Here is a 7,733-nt window from a genome sequence, read left to right on the forward strand (position 1 = left end):
TTTGATGTTTACTGTCACCTATCCTATTTTCTGATGGTAAGACTGATCAGTTTTGATCTTATCAAAACTTTTTTGATAAGTTTTACCTTAACTTATACAAAGAAGTTCCATTCTAAGGGTATATGCATGTTGCTAGCCTGAGCTTCACAATACAAGAGACACAACAGAAAGGCATTTCTTTGATGTAAAAATTCCCTTTTGTGAAATAAGTGAAATTCCCTTTGATGAAAGGCACATGGTTGGGATAGCCCTAGGTCACATTCAGAAATTTTTTCCAATATTATATATTTTTTATAATAAATACGGTGGAAGATTCATGATAAATATTCCCTAGTCACTTAAAATTATTTGAGAATCTGAAAATGTGTTATTCTTGATTAGCCTATGAACAGTGAAAATCTTTACTTGAAACTGGGAACATCCAGGTTCAGTGTTAGGGATTTACCACTCATTCCTGACCCAAGGAACCACCCTAATTTTAAGGGAGTGAGAACTAGCATGGCTCATTTATTTCAGCTGCAGTAACTCTAAGGGTAGAGGTCTACTAACTTGAATTAGCTTCCATTAGGAAGCTATACTATACATTAATGGTCCTCTGATTTTATTCAAATGTCAAACATCATATCTTCACTTCCTTTTCACCTTTAATATATTCTTTTGTTATTTAATCACAAATGGTTTGTTCGATTCCTTGCAGAGCAAAATCTATTAGCTTTCCCTTGAATTGTAATTTCAACAAATGGTTCATGAAATTTGAAACTAAGGTATCATTTTGTGGAGGAAGAATCAGTGAAGTTCACGCCAGCAAGCTCAGCATAAACATTTAGTCATCTAAACGTCTGCATCTTAATAGTTGTCATTGTACTGTATTGAAAAGAAAGTTATAAACATCTCTAAAGAGATAAAGCACCTGGATAATTTTACTTGTCTACTGTAGCAGGAGATAACAGCCTTCCAGTACTTGAAATGGGTCTACAAAGAAAGCTGGAGAAGGACATTTTGCAAGAAGATGTAGTGACAGGACAAGGGGGAGTGGCTTTAAACTGTAAAATGATGGGTTTAGGTTAGATATTTAGAAGAGATTCTTTACTGTAAGAGTGGCGGGGCACTGGAACAGGTTGCCCAGAGAAGACGTGGATGTCCCACCCCAAAGGTATTCAAGGCCAGTCTGTAGCAACCTGTTGTAGTGAAAGGTGTCCCTGCCCATGGCTCAGGGTTTGGAACCAGATGATTATTAAGATCCCTTTCACACAAAAAATTTTATAATTGTATTCTCCATTTTTCCCCCACTGACACAAAGTGAGGTCTAGAAAATTCTCAGAGCTTTAAATGCAAACAATATAGAAGTGCAGAGTTTGACGACATGAATTTTGATCATTGCATCTAAGAAATGCTACTTTCGCCTTCATATATTTTCTTACAGAAAGTGGCTTAAAACCAGATCTTTGCAGAAACAATATTGTTTGATAGCATTCTGTATCAAAGAAAAGATTGTTCTTTAGTTGCTTTCTGTGTTATTAAATATTACAGAGTAATCACGGAATATTCTGAGTTAGAAGGAATCCACAGGGATCATTGTGTCCAGCTCTTAAGGAGGCAAGTGGCCTGTACAGGGATTAAACCTACAGCCTTGGTGTTACCAGCATCATGGTCTAACAACTGAACTAATCCTCACCCTATTTTGTGTTATTTTGGTTTAAATAACGCCTTTTATTGTTCTAGCTCTTAGACCTGCCCTTGCTAATTTTTTTGAGTAATGAGAATTGAGCACTTAGGAGAGCAGTGTAGGAAGATGCCTAACATTACTTTTAAGAATACAGAAATAGGGCACAGTGTCTCAGTGGGGATGTTAAGAAGCAGGTGACAGTGAGTTAACTAATAGTTAAACACTTCTATATTGATGAAGAATTTTAACCTGAAGCATAAGAAATATCTATCCACAGAGAAGATATGTTTATATCTTTGAAAATGATATAGCAATTAACAAGTGAGATTTTGTTGATAAGCCAAAGGAAACAACTCATTTGGTGCAAGGTTCATGTTGTATTCTGGGTGTAGGAGACACAGAACCTGTGTTGGCCTTTGCGTGTGTTCAAAATTCTGTGAGAGTAATGGAAAATATTGATTGTGACAGAACAGAAGAGTACTCCTTCCTATTGTTATCTTGCAATTGAGACACTGGATAGGAAGACATTGCTTGCAAAAAAGGGAAGAAAAGAATAGAGCTAGAGAAAAAAATCCCCAAGTGTAAATCTGCACTGAATTTAACAGAAAAGAGTAGTCTCTGATGAAAACGATACCATCCTGTAAATGTGATTGTTTGCTTAAACCAGCTGAAACAACTTTTTTTTAATCACAGAATTTGTTGAATATGAGTAGCAATTCTGACCTGTCCTGTCTGTCCTCTAGACTATGGATACTACCTAATTTCTGTCAGTGTATCACAGGAAGTTAATTTCAAGTTGTTTCCTCAACCTTCACAATGTCGTTTTCCTTCATTGATTTGAGATCAATTTGGCACTTGATCTGCTCGTTCCTACAAGGCTAAATCTGTGGCAAAAAGCATTTTAATTATCTCTTTCTAATCAGTGAACTGGCAGGAGGTTGTTCAACTTGTCTCCTCATTCCTATTATTCTTCCATCTTTAGTTTCTAAAAGACTGGTGTAAGTCTCTGGAGACACACAATCTCAAATTAGTCAATACACTGCAACATTGCTTTCTTATATCTTGCATACACTCTGTACCTTTCAACAAGATTGATGGGGCATAAGCACGAGAGTTTTGGACTTTGGCTGTTCTCGATGGTTATAAATAAAGGAAACAATCTATTGTGTCCACTGCTTCTGTGTTAAATACAAAGAAGCAGAAAAAGTCAAGTGTCTGCACTGCCAATGCATCTGCATATATTTCTGTGTGTGGGTGGAAAGTTGGCTATGCAGTGACTTCATTTGTTGGACCTAGATATTTACCTCGTGGGCTGCAGCAGACTAGATCCTCTATTTAGAAAGCAGCACTTGAAAACATGGGTTTACTTTTTGCCTTACTGTGAATTTTCCTGGTGACCTTAGTTAACTAGCATTTGGTCCAAATCCTTGGGTGTAGGTAGCTAAATAAAAGGCTGACCTTGAGATGTGTTTGTTGCTCCCAACCTCAGTGGCAGATTCATAATATAAGTGAAAAGACTACTTAAATGATTCCTGAATATTTATATGTCTGTCACTTTAAAATTATTTGCTTTAGGTCTTTGTGCTTCACTTTGATTAGATGAAAAATGACATAGTAATGGTAGTGATAATAGCAGTAATATTAAGAACACAGTATAAACATGGAGCTCATTTTCAGTAACATTTCTAAACAGTTTTGAACCATATAGAACAGATATATAAAATCAGGTAAACAGAGAGCTATATCCTACAAATCATACTTATATCATTGCCCTGGTGCTGGTTACTGGCCTGTCTCACTGGCCTGGTCCTGGTTATCTCACCTACTGGGTCATGGCTGCCTTTTCTAGAACAGCCTCTTGAGCAAAATAGTGGAGTAACACTAGAATAGGCCTGAATAACTTTATTGCTCTGAAGCACAGCTGGCCATCATTCTAAAAGCAATTTTGGATTTTGTAGTTTTAGGTTATCTATCAGTTTACATCCATTAAAACTCATCCTTTAGATTGTGTACAATGAAGTGACCCAAATTGTGCAACAGAGCCAAAAGATGGTTCTGATCATGCATAGAATTATCCCAATCATTGAAGTGAGACCATAATATGCATTTGCATGAATTTCTGGTGTAAAGTATATTTCAGTGTTTTTATTAAAGAAAATATTTGCTGCAGTTCTCCAATGTTATGACCATGTTATTTTATTAAGCTACTCTCTGGTAACTGCCTTGGTTGATGTGAAAACCAGTTCACAGCCTCATCACCACTTGGTTCTTAGTGAAATTCTTATTATCTTTTCTTACGTATAGCTGATTTTCCAGGAACAATTAAGTAATTATTTTACTCTGCTATATGTACAGCTTTTGCACTGTAACAACAAACTTCCTCTTTCTCCTCAGTGTTTGGGCTTGTATCTTGAATGTGGTCCAACAAATAAGAAAGCATGGCTAGATTTGACTTTGAATACGAGATGAAAGGTCTGTCCCTGAGATCATCAAGGTTTCACACTTTCATGTTTACAGCTCTGTGTGTTCCCATACATTCCCACACTCTTTTCATTGAGCCAAGGCAATTAAGGTGCTCCTACTCATACAATCTTTAGAACAGCCTCTTTTCTTTACCTCTTTGGTCAACAATACCACCTCTCTGCTTTGCAGCCTGTTTTGTAGGTAGGAATTGTCCATCAGAATTTCCTTTTTCACTGCAATTCAGAGATTTTTTAGCATTCTGCAACAGACGAGGAGGTTGGCCAGACCTCTTCAGAGGTCCAAAGAGTGTGTTGGGTCTAATCCTTTCATCCCAACCCATGCCATTCTCTGGTCTCCAGAGGAAAGGAGATCTGGCAAAAAGTCTACAGTTCTCAAATTAAGCTGTTACTTTTGGATACTGTGATATATCTGTATAAAAGAGAAAACAATATTTTCTTGAACATCTAGTGGATACAAAAAAAAAGCTATGAAAGAGGCACTGCAGTCACGTAAAAATTGAATTATAATATTTTTAAGACATAACCTAATTCTCTATAAACTCACAGATCTTGCTTTTATTAACAATTTTTTCAAGGCAGTAATGCAATCTCTGATAGCTGATTTTGAACATATGGTGATTTAAGGTGTCACTACCGTAGTCTACTTTGCTTTTCTGCCAGAGGAGACTCTCTACAGATCAGGGCATAAAACCGAGTGGATTCAGCTTTTTGAATTAATGTTCTTAGTGTCTGAACACTAACTAGCTTCACCTGCTGAAGTCTGCTTGATTTTATGAGTCAGAGCATGAGAGTTTTTTCTCAAGTGCCAGGAGAAAAATCAACATCAGTTTGGCTTTGTGGAAGAGTGAAAGTCACATGATAAGTGATCACAAACCATTAAAGACCATTATCTTAAGGAGTACCTAAAATAAATTTAACACTATAGCTGAACCACCCTAATCTAAAAATTAGTCATTCATTGTAAAACAATTGCTTACAGTGAAAAAAAAAATGTCTTTGATTTAATGCAGTAGTATGTCTGCTTACAATGAACTTTAAAAACAATGCAAATAATGTGGTACTAAATCCTCTTATTTCTAGGCAATGTAATTAAGACAAATTATTTCCTTTTCTTTGGCCAATGCCTCCAAAATCAAGCACAGACAAATTATCTTTCAATATCTTTCCAAGTACACTCTGGACACTCTAACTTTTCCTATAGCATGATTGATCCATAACTTTCAAATAATAAAATCTAAAATGAAATGGCTGGCTTATAGGCAGGTTTGCATCAAGCAGTTATAATGTGCTTGCTTTGTTATCCTTGCTTGAAGCTACAGTCACAGTGAGACAACCAGTGTCACGCTCAGTTAATCAGCCTGATTTACTTAATACAAGGAGATTATTCAACAAGAAGATCAACTACATTGACAAGATTACCAAAAGCCCTCTTGCTATACAGAGAACTATGTCTAAATTATCAAACATGTCCAAATTGTGAAATCTGCTGGCTTTGGTGGCACAGGAGCCATTGGCATGACATGCTGATGGACATATTTTACTGATTTTCTCTCATATATTGCAAAAATCTGTGAAAATTGACAAATTTACTATCTCATAGCATCAAACCTGTTGGGTTGTCCTCAGTTTCTTTGACAAGGCTCTGGATTAGGAAAATGAGCTTTGGTTGAAAACACAAAGTTAACTTCAAAAACAGACTTGAGGAAGCCACTGATCCGCTTAAGCATGTCATCCATAGTAGTACACTGTGACAGACATGATGTCATCCTGCTGACAGGATAGATAACCTGAAAGCTATCTATTTTTCTTTTATTTTTCACAACATCATTTCTCATACCATGCCATCATTTTTTAATGTAAAGGAAGTGTTATCACATGTTTCACATGAATGGCCTGCAAGTTAGTAATAAAAAGACATGTCCTTCAGCAGCAATGTGAGTCTTTGTATGCCGAGACATTTTGAGACAAATTTAATTCCTGAGTATCTTTATTCATAGTCTCTATGCCTGTGATTTTACAGGTGTCTAAATCTCATTTGTTGTTGTAAACTTCCAATTAAGAATTAAGAGAGTACCATGTGCACATTTAGTAAGTCTCTGTTTAACTAAGTATTTATAACTTGAACCTCTCTGAGTGTGTTGCTTAATTATTAATACTTAGGAGAAATTTATATTTAAAGATTCAAGAATAGGAACTGTTATGTCACATTCTTGCATTTATGTGACTTAAGCTTTTTTAAAAAAAAATTCTAATAAGTAAAGATAAAGTTAAAAATTTTTTTTTTTTCCATTTATTCTTTATAGGGCTTCCCTGAAAAGCTTCATATTTCCCACAGTGGAAAAGAGTTTGTTGATACTGTTGGATTTTTGAAGTTTGAAGTCTATGTTTATTTTTCTCATAGAAATATATATTTTATTTCAGGGCATGCATAATATAAATTCATTCAATATGTATTAAGGCTTTGATTCAATACACATTATTGAAAGTCACAAGTTTAACTTAAAATACAATTATTGCTAAAGAATTTGTCTCTTAAATAACAATTTTTCAATTTTAATTGTAGTGACATTTTGCTGTAGAATTTCTATTTTAATAGAAATCTGGTTTTGGAAAATACAATACTAATATGGGAGGATATTTTGGAATACTTTCTATCATGTGGCACACGACTCAGTGCAGTTTATACCCAAATTCTTAGACTTTCCAGGAATGCAGTGAACTGACCTAGTAACCAGAATCCTAGTAAACCCAGCTTTTTTGCAAGCATTAAACTTCTGTGAATCCTGACCACGTTTTTGTATCATGTACTTTCTTTTCATCTGAAAAAGCCTGTGAGGGATGTGTTCAGGCTAAAGGTTTTTCTCTGGAATACAAATATTTTATCAGGGTCAGAAAGAGAAAATATTACTTTCTCACTTTTAATTTTGAGAAGAGAGACAGTGTGAATAGCTCTAAGGCATACTTCATTATTCCTTCTCTACTTACATTTCTTCATCTACCACAATAAAAAATGCAGGACTTGCCAGTGTGCACACTCTTTTGTGAGCATCTGTGCCTTTCACAGCACCACAGAAAAATGTCACTCTCCCTAGACCTTAACACAAAACACAAAACAACCATCTCCCTGCAGAAAACAGTAATATTGCCTCATCATTTCATTATATACTGACACAAAAGGAAAAGAAACAAAATTTTCCTTTTGAGTTCTGACTTTTGCAAAATGAGGCAGTTTGGTTATGCCCAAAAGGTCATGTTGCTTCTTTGAGAGAGCAGTCTGTGTATCTGGGAGGATGTCAGAGCTATGAGAGCTGTGTATTGCATTTTATTTGGAAATCTGTGGGCTGGTTTCCCCTATGTTTGTGACTTTTAGAAAATAGCTTCTTCTGGAGGATGGTGCTTTTCTGGCAGTAAATTTTCTTCTGCAGAAGTTGTTTTGGAGTTGATGCAAATGCATATCAATGTATATCACTGAGACTGAGATGCCTGCCTGGATATATATCTGGACGTGACACATGGAAGGTTTTATTTGCACTCACGTATTTTTGAGAAGTGCAGAATATGGAACAGGGTCTTGTGGGAAAACC

The sequence above is a fragment of the Pseudopodoces humilis genome, chromosome 2, assembly GCF_049639895.1.
Source record: "Pseudopodoces humilis isolate 2021_Gansu_Grassland_sample_001 chromosome 2, ASM4963989v1, whole genome shotgun sequence".
Lineage (NCBI taxonomy): Eukaryota > Metazoa > Chordata > Aves > Passeriformes > Paridae > Pseudopodoces > Pseudopodoces humilis.